The 15,964-nt window shown below is 45.5% G+C and overlaps 1 long non-coding RNA gene across 3 annotated transcripts in view; it reads left to right on the forward strand.

Moving 5' to 3' along the window:
- Window positions 1–15,964, forward strand: part of LOC143151104 (uncharacterized) — a 67,279-nt gene that overhangs the window by 46,749 nt on the left and 4,566 nt on the right. For 2 of the 3 annotated variants that reach the window (XR_012993234.1, XR_012993237.1), the window contains exon 1: window positions 14,975–15,415. The exons of the other annotated variant lie outside the window; for it this stretch is intronic. This is a non-coding gene — a long non-coding RNA (uncharacterized LOC143151104). Of the gene's footprint in view, window positions 1–14,974; window positions 15,416–15,964 lie in introns of those variants that run through there. 3 annotated transcript variants of the gene reach the window in all.

The following is a 15,964-nucleotide window of genomic DNA, read 5'->3' on the forward strand; positions in this document are numbered from 1 at the left end:
GAGGCCACCCTTTCTCGCTTCCGACGCGTTCTTCTATATCGTTGTCGTCGTCGTCGTCGTCGTCGTCGTCGTCGTCACCGTTCGCATTCTCATGGTCGTGTTCGTCGTCGTCGTCGTGTTCGTCGTCGTCGTCGTCGTCGTCGTCGTCGTCGATATCGACAATCGCTGTCGTTGCTGGTCTCGTTTCTCGTTGGCGTTCTCGGATCACCGGCACCTCGCCTCGTCGACGACACCGCATCGTCGCTGGGCGATGGCTGTCGCGGGACAACCGGATGGTGCTTCTACCTGCCGGTGTTGTTACACTCGCACGACCGGGATTACTCGGAGTGAAACGAGAGAGGGTGGCCTCGGCGTCAACCTCGGATATTACTGTGATCTACGCGATACGTTGCTAAAAGAAACGCTGGTGAAAAGAAACTAGAAGTCGGTCGCGGATACCTCGAATCACTGGGTACATGCACACACACCCTCTCCGTTTTCCCCCCTTAACCTCCCCCCTACTTTGTCCCCCTTCCCACACGGTGACCCTCTCTCCCGCCCAACCCTTTTAGACTTTTATCCCGAAGCGCGTTGCGCAGCGATCCGCTCGTCCCCAAGGATCCATTCCTCCTCGTCGGCCGTTGCTCGCGAGACGGTTTACAACGCTGTTACTTAGTCGTAGGAGGTTGCTTTCGATGTTTACTTTTGCGGTCGACCGAGATCGGATTCGCGAGACTCGTCTGGCGAACTCGAGGCGCGCTCGTCGCTCCTCGCGTCCTATTATCGCGCGAGGCCGACCGCGAGGAGGTTATTGTGCCGAGGGAAGCCGAGAACCAAAGATTTGCGCAACGTCGATGAATCGATTTCACCGGAAGCCAGCCGGGCCACCGTGACCACGACCAACAAGAGGACGAACAAGCACGAGGGTTTATTATTGTATTCGATCGTACAGGGGGGGAGGGATGCTGACGGAACGAACCACGATCGTCAAATCTCGGTAGTTGTGTTGCACGTCCCTTCCCGGGTGCCAGGACTCGTCGGTGAAACGCTTCCTCGCGCAGCCAGCTAGCGGGAATCTAATAATCAAAGGGCGCGCGCTCCGCGTTCAATAGAGGAGTCGTACGGTGACCTTTTTTTTTTTAGGTCGGAGGATATAGTATCATCTTCGTGACGGTGGATCGGTATCGGGCAGAAGAGAACGTTGATTTTCTGTCCCGAGCGAACAAGTACTTGTTATCGATCAAAGGAGAGACCGAGTTGTCTTTCGATTCGAGCGAACTAGACCGAGGCGATATCGCGGGATATGAATACATTACTTGTAAAAACGCTCGAACGTTCGAAATTCCTGAAATCGACAGGAGAGCTCAAACGCTATCGATCGCCGCGCGCGGTTGCTTATCTGATCGTGGTTCTTTTTTTTAGTTTTGTCTTTTCTTTTTTTCTTTTTTTTTCCGTTTACGTTTCGAACATCGGGGTTTTCAACCGCGTGGTATTATCGCGCGGGTTTTGTTTTTTTTTTGTTTTTCTTTTTTCTTTTTTCGTGTTTTACCAGTTAACGAACGATAGACAGCGAATCGAGCGAATCGACCGATTCGGGTCGCGCGCGTTTCGCGATCTTTCTATCGAGAAGCGAATATTGTATGTACGCTATGCGTATTGTTAATTTATAGTTGGACCGAGGGTCCGTGTTCAGGATCGGTAACCAGAAGACACGGTCGGGTGTTCGACTGGTTCCAAACTATGTTTTCCATCGCACTGAGCATAATTATCGTGTTCTGTTTTAAGTCTCTTCGACTCGATCTTTTTTTTTAATCGTTATCGCGTAGTTTTTAAGTTACGACCCGCGCATTGCGTGTAAATACTCGAGGACTGTTCTGCATTTTTACCACTGCCTTTTTCTTTGTTTTTTCTCTCTTTTTTCTTTTTTTTTCTTTTTTTGTTGTCGTATTGTTATTACTTTTTATCGCCTCTTGGCGATTTCACTGCCCGGCGGCATTTATACTTCGATTCGCAACGGTGGGCGGGGCAATTAAAATTTATACACTCGAACGTTTTCGTTGCGTTTCGTACGACGAGAGGCAAAAAATCATTGTACAATTGTTTCTCGATTCGTACGGAAACGTACGACGATCGCGAGACGATCACGTCGATGTATCGTTTCAACGGAATTGTATATTTTCTTGAGAGAGGATTCAACGATACGCGCGATATCGGTGCGAAATTCGCGCGAACCGTTGTAAATTTGCAATATTACCGACGAATCGATCGTTTCGATAATTTTACGCGCGTTGAATCGTACATTGGTCGTAGTTTGAAATATTCTCGGACGGGTATCGTTATTTATCGATACACGTTCGACGAGACATCGTGGATTGACACGGAACGTAAGGTCGTTTAACGTGCACGTGCCCCGATACCGTACGTGTATTTTAAATTCGGACGAGCATAAATTCTTAGCTTCGATTTCTCGTCTCGTATTAAACCGATCGAACGACTCGCGCGACTGACTCTACTTACGCGCTGTTTATTTCCGCGTATCGAAAGATACCCGATACGAAAGATCGCACGATTTATCGTTATTCGAACACCGGAACGATACACACGGTTCAATTTTCCGTGGCTCGTCTTTGGCTTTCGAATTATCTCTCTCAAACCTGACATGGTATACATCTAACTTTACACGGTATACGTTCAGGTAATTTTTCTTTTTTTTTTTTCACGCACTGTACACTCGTACGTACATTCGTACGTGTGTTTTACGAGCAGGTTGTTCGAAAACACGTGGAGGTAACTTCAAAGGCGAATTCAGCGCGCTAAAATAAGAAGAAAAAAAAAGTTCGTACGAACGTGTATCCGATACGACCTTGTTTCCCGGTCACAACGGTTTTTGTCTTCCAATAATTCACACGATAAGCCGAGCTCTTCCTCGAACTCCGCGCCGCTAGATCGGCGGAAAAGTTCTATCGTATTTTAAAACAAAATATTCACGTCGTAGATAATCGATAGAAGGTTATTGAAAATAGTCCTTTTGTATCGTACGAGAGGTAGGTAAAATAGTAAGTCCTCGAACGATGCGTTCTACCTGTTTGTTTCCAACCGAGCGAGAAAATTATCTGCGCGTATTAACGCGAGTAAAACTTTTCCACCGATCCGGTACCTGAGGTAATCTGACGCCTGTTCGAGAGTTACCAGCGAATTCGAACAATACTTCTTTCGAACACAAAACATTTACTAATTCGAATCCCGCGTTCGAACGAATTCTTTGAAGATAATCGAACCGTTATAACGCAAAAACATGAAACGATATCATACCGGACATTATTACATTTACACGATCTTTTTCTTATTTCACCGTACTAAATACGTCTCCGAAGCTACGGCTCGTTTTAGAACAATCGTACGCGCATTTATTCACGAAACCAATCTTTCCTAGTGTCTCGTGCATCGTTACGATACCATTTATCTATTCGGGTCCGTATGCGCTCGATCGCGTGCGGTGAACGCCCATGCGCGTTCAACGTGCGTGGATCCTCGATACGCGAGAAGGTCTCCCGCACGGGGCGTACGGTGATCGACGCTCGAAGGGTTGAAACCACCGAAGAGTGATTCTCGTTGTCGAGGTTTCGAAAGAAAAAGAGATCCATTTCCTTCTCGAGAGGTCGAAAGTCGACGAAGACCCTCCGGTGTGCAATTTCAACAGCCCCATCCCGCGTCCACGAGATACCTGGCTTAGGGATTCGGAAAACGATACACCCGGAAAGGTGAATAAACGTTTTGGCCCGGGTACGGGCCGAAACGGCTCGATGAAAACTTTCACTCTGCATTTTTGCGGCGTCGTGCAGTCGTTCGCGTGCATTTTACGCGACAGTGGGATCGTTTCACGGCGACAACGACGAACGAGAATCCCCGGTCGTCGTTCGAAGCCGTGGACGATACGTACGTTTCGGGCACGGAATTCGGAACCGGTACCGTCGTTACGCGAAATCGACCACGATTTCGACGCCGAACGAATTCGCGACGCCGATGCGATCATCGACGTGCTGCGCGAATCTCCGCGAGGAGGAGTCGCGCGTTCTCGTTGGCGACCCTGGGCACAACCGAATTCACGCTAATTTTAGTTAGACGGAGCGAACAACGCGTAAAGAGAAGCACCACGATGTTGACGGAAGGTCGTGAGAACGGACGCGGACGAAGAGACGGATCAAAGGGAGTGGTAAGAGGTGGTTTTTGTTTTTTTTTTTTTTTTTTTTTTTTTTGAGAGGCGGGGAGAAGCGCGGTGGCGATCAGGTGGAAAAGAAAACGATGTGAATGAATAAAACGCAAATAAAAAAAAAAGAAAAGAAAAACAGCGACGAAACCAGCAACGACACGGCGCGGGAACGATCCGCGAGGAAGTCGAGAGACACTCGATAGGAAAACGGGGATGCGCGAGCACACACCCGTTAGATATCGGGAGTTATTTAGAAATCGTGATACTGAACAGGATACCTTGTGATATGGAATTTAGGCGTATTCCGGGGTTCACATCGATGAACGTAGATAAATATATATATGAATATGTGTACATGTACGTATGTATATATATGTGTATGTGTATTTATATATGTGTGTATATATATATGTATGTACGTACGTGTACAAAAATATGTATTTATATATGCACGTGTACATGTATGTATAAATACAAATAAATATGAAGTGCGTATTATATATATTATATTACGTTGTAACGCTAACTAAGAAACACAAAAGAAAACAAAAAAAAAAAAAGGAAAAAAAACGCCGCGATTGTAAGAGCCACGTGCGTAGTGAGAGAGAGAAAAATAGCCAATACGCGTTACGCGGAGAAGGAACAACGGTTTCGTGGAAACGTTGCACGATTGTACACGGTGTCTTTCACGATTCCTGGCTTTCTGCTCTTATTTTCAATTCTTCTTTTTTTCCTTTTTTCTTCCACGACGATCGTTATTATTATTATCATTATTATTATTATTATTATTATTATTATTATTATTATTATTATTAGTCTCGAGGATGATCCTTCGTAGGACCGTACCACCGCGATCGTGCCCCACCGCTTTCGATTCGTTTCGGCGAGAGAATTGAGTCGGTTTTCGTTTCGAGACGAAGAAACGAAATGAAACGAAACGAAACGAAAGACAAAAAAACACACCGAAAACAAAACAAAAAAAAGAATTCGTTTCGCGCGTCGCGCGCAACAGCTCATCCGTTGGTCGAGAGTAAACGAAACGAGACAACAACGATCGATCCGATCCACGGTGGTCGCGGGATTTCTCCAATTCCGTTCGGGACGCGTCGTTTTTTTCTTTTATTTTTCTTTCACAACACCCTGTGATCCAAGATCGATCGTTAAATACCACTGCCAATACGTAATACCGTTCCTAGAATGTTCGGCTCTCGTTTTCTCGCAAGGTACAAGCGACGTCGCGTCGATAGGTATTATTTACGAACCTAGTCCCCGTACCCCGAACCTCGACTACCTAACCCCCCTACCCCCTGCTCCAATGGCGAAATTTTCGATAACCGTGTTGCGTTCGCACGATACTATTCTCTGTACACCCGCGTCGAATTCTCCGCTTGTCCCGTCCGTGTGTCGTGGCGCTCTTCCTGTACTTTCTTTCGCACTTTCCCCTACGCCTCCTCCCACATACGAAAAATAGACACACACAGACACACATAAAGACACTCGTACGCACGTAACGTTCGAACGTAGCTCAACCCCCCAGTTTTATTATCGAACGGATACCGCTCGAGGTTTACTTTCGTTCGTCTTAATTTATCGATCGCTCACTCCGCTTCACCGTGATCAACCTCGTAACAGGTTCGTCGCCTGTTCGTGCAACTTTGGCTCGAGAAGAAGACGAAGAAGAAAAAAGACTAAGTATCTCTCTCGCGTGTACAACCGATCCGGAGGAAGATTGCGCGGAAAATTTATTCAGGATCGTTCGGTTTCGAAAGATACGAAAGAGTAAACGATTATCGATCCTCTGCCCGTTTTCTTTTGTTCGTTCACTTTGTTTACTCTCCTCTTTCTTCTTCTTTTTCTTTCTCAAGTGGTTTTTTTTAACCGTGGCTCACATGCAACGTCCCGACGCCGATGAGGTTCGAGCGATAAGCTTTTAGGCTCGTACAACGAGGATATAAGCGCGGTTTCAAGGTCGTGGCGAACGAAGGTGTATTTCGATTGTCTGGAACGCGGTGCTCGACGATCCCTCCACCCGCTGAAAACGAAAATAAAAGGGTGGGGGGAACGTACGCTGCGCGAATTTCGTTGCGCGCCCGGGATTCGTCGCTTTCGTTCCTCGCGCGGATTTCTTTCGACTTTTCGACGAGGGAGCGTAACGTTCTAACGGTAGACAACGTTATCAACGTTTCCAACCCTCTGTGGTCGATGAACACACGGGGAGTGAACGACGAGGAGTTGTCTCCCGTAAGTCGACGACCACATTATTGACCCCTTGCGCTGATTCATAATGCTCGCTAGACGTCTCGTCCCGTATCGGTGTACCGGCTCGAAGGTTGCAACTATACCTGTGCTACGACCGTAGATTGTAATTTTCACCTACTTTCGTCGCCTAACGATCGTAACAGCTCAATGTTCGTTACTCGGAACGGGATTAATTCGATCAATTTAGATTTCATTTCCATTCGTTAAAATTCGAGAAAGTCGATCGATCGCGTTCCAAAGAGACTGGAATCGTATCACGATCGATATTTTAGAAGAAATCAACCGTAAGAAAGTCGAAATTAGTAGAGATCGGTAGCTAAAATTCGAGAAAGTCAATCGATCGTATTCCAAAGAGACTGGAATAATTACACGATCGATATTGTAGAAGAAATCAACCGCAAGAAAGTCGAAATTAATAGAGATTGGTAGCTAGAATTCGAGAAGGTCAATTAATCGCATTCCAACGAGACTTGGATAATATCACGATCGATATTGTAAAAGAAATCAACCGCAAGAAAGTCGAAATTTGTAGAGATTGGTAGATAATAGAAGGTAATGCAACGAAAATTAAGTGAATCGATATTCAAGAAACGGAGATCGCGACAAGGTGATCGACTGCACGGATTACCGTTTGAATCCTTCACGGGTCTTGAAACGCCATCTTGGAACGCGTTCGTTGCACAGGCTCGGACGATTACGGAGTAAATCGCTGCGAATTATTGCGTACTTGAAAACTACTTTATCCGATGCGGAAGTTTTATTTTAATTCGACCCGGTACACTCGACGTTCCAACTTCGAGCCTAAATTTTATCGATTCGCGCTTTTTATCGGATTCGAGTTTTACTTGATTCGTACGTATTTTATTCGTTTATTTCGGTAACTGTGGCGCGAAAACACATCGACGATCCAGGTCGGTGTTTCGCGGCCGTGATGTAAAACATTTCACGGGTCGAAATTGATCCGGAACTGGTCGAACGACGATCGAGAACGTTGACGTACGTTCCCTCGCGTTCGTCGGGAATCTCCCGACGCGTGTCCAAAACGTTAACGATTACGAGTTCGCGACTCTCACCGAGGTGTAATCGTTTACAACGTTTCTTCCCACGATGCGTTCGCGTATTTCGCGCCCAATGGCCGACGGAACATTTCCAAGTTCGATTTTCTCACGTGGGCCCGATGTTTTACAGATGGACGGTTTTCAACGGTGGGCGTTTTCCTCGCGCGTATTATCGATCCTTTATTAATATTTTACAAACTTTGCGTCACTCGTGTTACGTTCGGACGGGTGTCGGTGGAGGTGAAACATTCTCCAACATTTACCGGAAAAGTATCTCCTGTTCGCAGTTCACGAACGAGCCTAGAAGGGAACGCGAGTACGAGCTCCGAGCCCACGTAGTACGCTCGCGTTTCTCGTTCCAAAGTCTCCACTATGGTCGAAACGATCATTTCCCTGGTAAAACAATACTCAAAGCTCCGAAAGTCGAGCGGGTTGACAACTTGGAGGGCAACGGGTGAAATTACCGTCTCTGTCCGGGAAAATTAACCTTTTTAACTGCCCTCCGCTCGAGCGTGCACCGAGCACCCGGTAACAGTATTGTTTCAGGTGCTCGGATCAAAGAGTACGCGTGAACATCTCGACTCTCGGTGAATCGTCAAGATTTCTCTCGCCGGTTCGTTCAAATTTTTTTCCTTTTTCTTTACGTAGATTTATAATCGTTGGATTAAAAAAAAAAACAAAGAAAAATCAATCGCGAAATCGATTCAACGCCGAGCCTTTATCCGAGTATCGATTCAACGATGAAAAGGTTAACGATGTCGCGGGTACCTGTAGTGTCGGTCGACCGCAAAGGGTTAAACGTCTCGATCGCGCTTCCAGGTTTTGGTTCGGGCAGCGATGCATACAGGTGCACGCGGCGAAACAACGTTCACCACCCTTAAAGGACATTGAAACACATTTTTTTTCTTCTTCACCCTTGCGATCGGGACCGGTTCGATACCGATGCACGACGGGGTGTATTTATAGAGCCGTGGCACGAGCTACTCGGACGTTGAATTTTATAAAAGGACCTCGGCGACATCAAAGCTTCCTGTTAAAAATAAACGATCGCCACGGATTTACAGCGACACGCCTGGCGGAAATGCATATTAAGGCTTCGCCGATATCACGGCCGGTTGCGTGTGTGTGTGTGTGTGTGTTTGCGCGTGCCTTGTGTGTACTTGTATGTGTGTCCCTACGATGGCACGGTGCGAAATCTAGGCCGTCGCTCGGTTGTTTCAACGATGATAAAAAACCGTGTTCGATTGATCGCCGGAGAACGGGCGTTCGTAACTTTTACAAGTTTAGTCGCGGATGACCGCTCGGTGGGGTTTATCATAGGCGACAACCGGCGAAAGCTGTCGGTTGCGTGGGCGAACGACGACGTACCGGAACCTACTTCGGTGATTTGCAACGGAAGGGTACGGACAAAGGGGGTTGCACGATTTTTCTTTTTCTGTTTAGTTTACGTACAACGTAACGGTCGAAGGAACGAAATTTTCGTAATCATGGAGAGTCAATTTTTTTCCTATTCGAAAGTGCGGGTATTTCCGGTATCAGGTTGATCTACTGTGAGGAACTGGAAAGATGTCGTTCGGATCGAGAAGAATACGGTTCCGTGTGATTTTTTCTCACGTGTTTCGGCGGTGTAGAAAACGAACTTTTCACGATCATGGAGAGTAAATTTTCTTCTTATTGGAAAGTGCGGGTATTTCCGGTAATATTTGGTTGAGAAAACTACACCAGAGGTAACCTAAGAGGGTGATACTCTCTCGTAAGTTCGTGAGACAGGGCGGGGACTTCCTTCGCGCAAATCTACTGTGATGAACTGGAATGATGTCGTTTGGATCGAGAAGAATACGGTGCCGTGTGATTTTTTTTACGTATTTCGACGGTCTAGAGAACGAAGTTTTCGGGATCAAGGAGAGTAAATTTTTTCCTATTGGAAAGTCCGGGTATTTCTGGTAATATTTGGTTGAGAAAACTACACCAGAGCTAACCTATAAGCTACTGTGCACGACTCGTGAGAAGTCCGCGAGACGGTGCAAAGACTCCCTTTGCTCTGTATCGCTCGGTCTAGGTGCGTCTTATCTACTGTGAGGAGTTGGAAAGATGTCATTTGGATCAAGAAGAGTCTGGTACCACGTGTAAAGAGAAAATGGACAATCGAGCGATGTTTGGTGGAGTGAAACGTCGGATTCGACGCGATTTGCAATTTCTATCGCGCGACAACGACTTTCCAGCTGCTCGTGGTACATTTTTCGTCACTCGAGCCAACCGATACGCACGTTTTCGACCAATGACACGCTGCGACGTAAAAGAAGGCGTGTCTACCGCGCTCCGACCAATTAGTCCCGCATTCCTTCCGCGAGACTTCTTATCGAGTGCGAACAGTAGATAAATTTCCAACAATAGCGAGGAACGGAGCACGTTGGGGGTAACTTTACAAAACGCACGACTGCATACGCGAACTGTGTCCTATCTTTTGTGTTACACACGTGCGTCGTGACGTGTATATAATACGCGCATTATGGTACGCCTCCCTTCCACCGAGACACGGTGAATAATATAGGCATATATATGCAGAGTGTTTCATACCACCCGTACAGCCCTATTAAAACAGAGGGGAGTGGCTTTTGTGTTACCGACCGGAAATAGAATATTCCGGAAGTCGTTTTTTTTTTTTTTTTACGAAACGCGATACTTCTTATTGCGTATCTCAATTTTGTGTGAAAATTAAGAACAGAACATTTATATTGTTCGTTTAAATCGTCAATTCAAATAAGTAAATTGTTTCTATTTGTCGAGTCGAATTAAAATTAAAATTTATCATCACAACTAGGAAAAATACAAAACTTTCTTCGTACGATCTTTTGGGTTTTCTGTAAGGGTTACTCCTCTTTTTAATTCGAATGAACTGTCGATATGGGACACTCTGTATATAATGTAAAGTATTTACAACGACGCCATTATTCCTCGTGTCTCGGAGGAACAGTGACGACCAAGATTGTCAATCACGCACCAAATTTGAACAACGAACAACAAACGTACACCCTTCGCGCATTGAGCAGAAATTTAGAATTTAAATTACGCGGTAAAAATTGCGTTTCGCTATCGAACGAACAGAAACCGATCCGAGCAACCGTTCGATCGAACGTGAATGTCTACGTATTGCTGTTACCTGTCGTTCATCGTTAATATTGTACAACATTCTACTCGTTTCCTCGCCTTGAGAATTTTCGCCCGTTATGGACGGAGACGAACGTACCGAGGCAATCGTACCCCCGGAGAATACGTTCAAACGAAACGATAGAGGCAAATAATTAAAGAGACAACGAAATTGTCGATCTAACGTGCAATTTTCTGCAGCGAACGAGACTGCACAATGCTAATAGGAACGGAAGAGAAGAGAGAGGAGGGGTTGGTGTTGGACCACGAGAGAGAGAGGACTGACGAAAGACTGCACCGTTTCGACGTAAATAAATAAATAAATAAATATATATATATATACATATATACATATATATTATATATATAATATATTATATACATATGTATATTTATGTATATTTATGTATATTTGTAGCGTTTGTAAGTTGTAATTAAGGAGTTTGTAATTAATTTCTAAGGACACAGATTCATTGGACGGATTGACGCGCGTGGTGCGGGTGGCTTCGAGTTCGTTGAACTCGTTCCGTGACCTTCCCTCTTTCCGACCTCGCCAATTCCAACCGAATCGATCATTCTCCTCTCTCTCTCTCTCTCTCTCTTGCTCTCTCTCTGTCTCTCCCTCCGTCTGTTTCTCTCCGTGTTTCACATTTGCCTCGATCGTAATAATTTTAAAAGTCAAACACGAAGAAATAACCGTGGCCCGACTCGCTCGTTTCCAAGCGTGCTCTCGTCAACTTTCGATTATTTCGTTTCGTACGCGATGCGAACCACCGTTGGGTCGAAAGTCGTTCGCGATCCGCGCGGAACACGCTCGAGGAGCGTACCGTGATCGCCGACGAGAAAAGGAAGCTGAAAATGATTAGTATCGTTAAGCGAATAGCGGTAATCGATTTTAGTTCGTGATAGATAAGAGACGAGGATAGTTAACGGTAACGATTCGCGGCTAACGAAGACGAAACTAGTTAGAGGAAACTCAACGGGAAAGAAAGATAGAGAGAGAGAGAGAGAGAGAGAGAGAGAGAGAGAGAGAGAGAGAGAGGAGAGAGAAGGAGATGAAAGTTCGAAAAACAAGGAACAAGGGAATACGAAAGTCGTAGAGGCCCGTGAGATCACGTCCGCTTGGGTTTCTTCTTTTCTTCTTTCTTAGTTTCCATCCCAGCTGGCCGCCACTCGTCCGATCTGTTTATATTCGAATATTTTCACGCACCAAGTATCCAGATATTCCCAACGTTGGACGTTGTATACGAAAGTTGACATTGCTTCTCAATTTTTATCACTTTTATTTCGTTAACACCGATACTCGAGTGTAAAGTTCGCCGGTGGCTGTGAAATATTCGAATATCGATATGCTCGAACAGACCCAGATCTCGATTCGATTTCAAGCGTCACGAGAACGACGCGTTATCCATGTGTATTTATTTCTTCGCGGTAGGCACGATCGATCGATCTCCACCGCTCCCGTACAGCGCGTTACTTATATTTTTTTCTCATTTCGCGTTCAAACGAGCGTTTTTTATTCAACGCGAGACTTAGCCGCGTTTCGACAACTCGTCGAACTCGGTCACGGTGGTCGAAAAATTGATTTCCCGCGATACGACGAAGAACGACCTAGCCGCCGCCGAACCGATCCATCTTGGCGGGAAAAAATTTCGCTCGCTCGTAAACAAATCGTTTTTATTCTTTGAAATTTCGCGCGAATCGCTGGACTCTTAAAAATGAAAACGCAAAATTTCGTGTTCTCGTGTTGGTAGATACACGCGTGAAATTTCACGTTTTTGGGTCGATAAATATATGGTGCGAAATTTTGCGTTCGCAAGTTGATAGATACACGCGTGAAATTTTGAAATCTCAAGTTGATAGATACACGCGCGAAATTTCATATTCTTGAGTTGATAAATATACGTGCGAAATTTTGAAATCTCAACTTGATAGATACACGTGCGAAATTTCACGTTCTTAAGTTGATAAATACACTTGCGAAATTTTGAGTTCTCGAATTGATAGATACACACGTAAAATTTTGCCTTCTCGCGTTAATACACGCGCAAAATTTTGCATCCTCGAGTTGATAGATACCCTCGCGAACAAACATCTCGAGACTCGTACACTGATCAACGAACGTACAGTAGATATTCGCACAAACCGTGCGAATTGTACAATCTCGCACGTAACAATATTCGTGCGACGAGCTACTGTTAAAAGGAACGGGGAAAAAAAGAAAAACGCAAACAAACCTACACGCATACAACGACACTGTACACATTCACACCGACACGTATCCCAACCCCCCTTCTTAAAAACCCGAATTTTACGATACCCACGAACCGTTTGCAAGAAGCGATACATCCATCCTGTTTCGTAGCCACGATAATGCATTTTCCCCTCCGATTCTTCTTTTCTCACCTGTGTTATCGAGCTCAGCTGTAGTCGACCCGCTTATAAGGCCTTTTCTATATTTTCTAATCGCAGATCGTCGCGAACGCGCGAGTGTCTTCGTTCGAACGCGCCGCTGCCACAGTGAGAGAGTGAAAGAGATCGAGAGACAGTAAGAAAGAAAGAAAGAAAGAAAGAAAGAAAGAGAGAGAGAGAGAGATTTGACAATTGTCTTTCATGCGTCCGGATCTTTTTACCCCGTCATCCTTCGCGCGCATAAATTGTATTATAATTCCTCGATTCGTGCATTTCGTCATTCGTTGCATCTAATTTTAAACGATCGACTTTTAGCGACATTTACATACCCACATACAAATATACAACCCATGAGCGTCTGTATCCGATTGTGTACCACGATTTGTATATATTATATAAAAGAAGAAAGAAACAAAAAAATGAAAAAAAAAGAAAAAAAAAAGATTCGACCCCGTGGGGGGACCGTTTTACAAGCGAAGCGAACTGGACCGAGTTTCGGTGCGTTTTTTTCCCGTGTTTGCACCGCCGACAACGCGACGACTCTCGTCGACCCCCGACATTTTGGATTCGGTTGCAGCGGCCAGAGCCGAAACCCTTCCCCCCCAATCCACCCCACCCACCCTAACCCACCCCCACCTCCGGTTTTTATCGTCGTCGCGCAACACGTACACATATAATTGTTCCACGTTCTGTGTCGCCGGAAGCGTGTATTCGCTTTCACCCCCTCCTCCCCGGTTTTGATTAATTTACGCGCTAAGTTTCTTAGATTTAACGCCGGTTTTTTTCTCTTAAGCGACAATGCAATGTTTTTGATCTCTTAACTCGTACATACATACATCACTATGAATATACGAAATAATTGTAATTGTATAATGCGGAGAATCGTATGCTCGTTGCGTCCAAGCATTTCTTTTTCTTCGTTCGTTCGTTGATATTCTTTTTTTTTTTTTGTTTTTTTTTTATTATCTTCTCTCTCGTCGTTTAAGTATTTCCCCCCCGCCCCCCATTTCCTCGTGCTCGCGAGTTCCTCGAGGACGAACGAGAAGGGCGAAGATGGCGCGTTCGTCGCGGGATCCACCCACACGATGGCTGGTGAACCACGACCTATACATGTATAAATACGTATAAAGTACATTACGAATGGTACGATTCGAGCGTTTATCCGACGTGTAAAGGTATACCACGTTACTCGAGGGAGAAAAAGAAACAGGGAGAGAAAGAGAGAGAGACATGTATACACACGTACCTATACACACACACACGCGCGCGCACACACGATAACACGAGAACACAGCTACACACGTGCGCGCTCACGCCGTTGTCATCCTCTCCAAACGAGAAAAAATCGTTCAACCCTTCGAAACTCCGATAACACAAAAAACCGTAATTGTAACGCGTTCTCGCCACGAGTCACGAAAACGCGAAACTGATTTTTTAAAGAACTGCTCTGACTTGATTAAGAAACGAAATAAACGCTGCTTAAGACAGTTAACAGGGGCCTGTTTTCGATTATCACCCTTTTGTTCGTTTCTCTCTCTCGGTTCGTCCGTCGTTCGCGTCGATTCCCGTGCAGGGGAACCGCGCGTGAAAATACACCACGGTTGCGTGTCTCTTTCGTTGTTCTTGCTCGCGAATTTATCGAGGCGCCCGTCTGAGAGAGACACGGAGGAATCTTACTAGTACTCCCCAACCCACCCCCCCCCCTCCCCGTTCCCCCGATGGTGGTCCCTGTATGAATGGAAAAAATAATAAATACATTCGGCCGGCGGAGACGAGACGCAACGTCGAAGGTTCCGTGACATCTGGAGAGATAAATTCGGAGCTGTGGGCCTGCTGCCAAAAACGTTGGGATCTTAGGGGGGAGGGGGTACGTCATTGACGGAAATTTCCGTTCGAAAATCGGCACGATCCGACCGCGAGGATCACGGAACTCGAAGGCTATCGCGAACTCTTTATTCTGGTTCGTTTGAGCGGATAGCACTAAACGTCGAGCGGAAACAAGGACACGTGGAGCGGGGCTCGGCACCGGGATGATACAACGTTAGAACGAACGAACTTTGCTTGCTTTGGAATTATCCATTCGAAGGTTCGAACGTGATTCACCGGGAGCGTAAATCAACGAAAGACCCTCGACCTCGAATAACGTCGACGATTCCTCGACATTCGTCGCTCTAATCCCATCTTCCGGTTCCTTTCCGATCCGTACCGCTTAACTGAGAACGGATAACTTTCCGGTCTCTCCTCTCGTCCCATTTCGAGCGCAAACAACTGGATAATAATTATTATCGCGCCCGAGGAGAGCCAGTAACGTCTATCTAACGCCAACACGGGACCATCGATCTGGTAACAGGTATGTTTGTCGTCCTATTAATTTATCGATTTCGGGTCAACTGGAACACGTGCTCGTTGAACGAAACAACGTGATGTTTTTGCAAAGTTATGGACCGAGATGATAAACAAGAAGGAACGCCCGAAGAGAAGAAATTGGACGGTTACGTGGGGGATGAAAGCTTTACAAAAATTAGTTTACAAGCCTAGTTTGGTAATCAAGTAACCGCTAAGTTGTTATTTATTTGGTCTTGTTTCTCCGTTTGGATTTATTCCTCTTTTAATTCATTCATCCTTTGGTTATTCACGCTTCGTTACTCCGACTCGATCACTTTTTACATTTAAGTTGAACGTTCGCGCGACGAGAGTAATAGTACAGTTACAATCATAATATTTACAACTCGGTGCGTATAAATAGAAACTACGACCGAAAATTGTCCGAGATTAACAGCTACGGAGTCGTAGTTTGAACCGAACGAATCAAAGGAGTTGCAAAACAAGTTGATCGAAAACGTGTTCTTTGTTACGAAAGGTAACTTTTTCCCATTTGTTCGGTAACTTGTCAATTTCT

This window comes from Ptiloglossa arizonensis, chromosome 9, assembly GCF_051014685.1.
Source record: "Ptiloglossa arizonensis isolate GNS036 chromosome 9, iyPtiAriz1_principal, whole genome shotgun sequence".
Taxonomy (NCBI): Eukaryota; Metazoa; Arthropoda; class Insecta; order Hymenoptera; family Colletidae; genus Ptiloglossa; species Ptiloglossa arizonensis.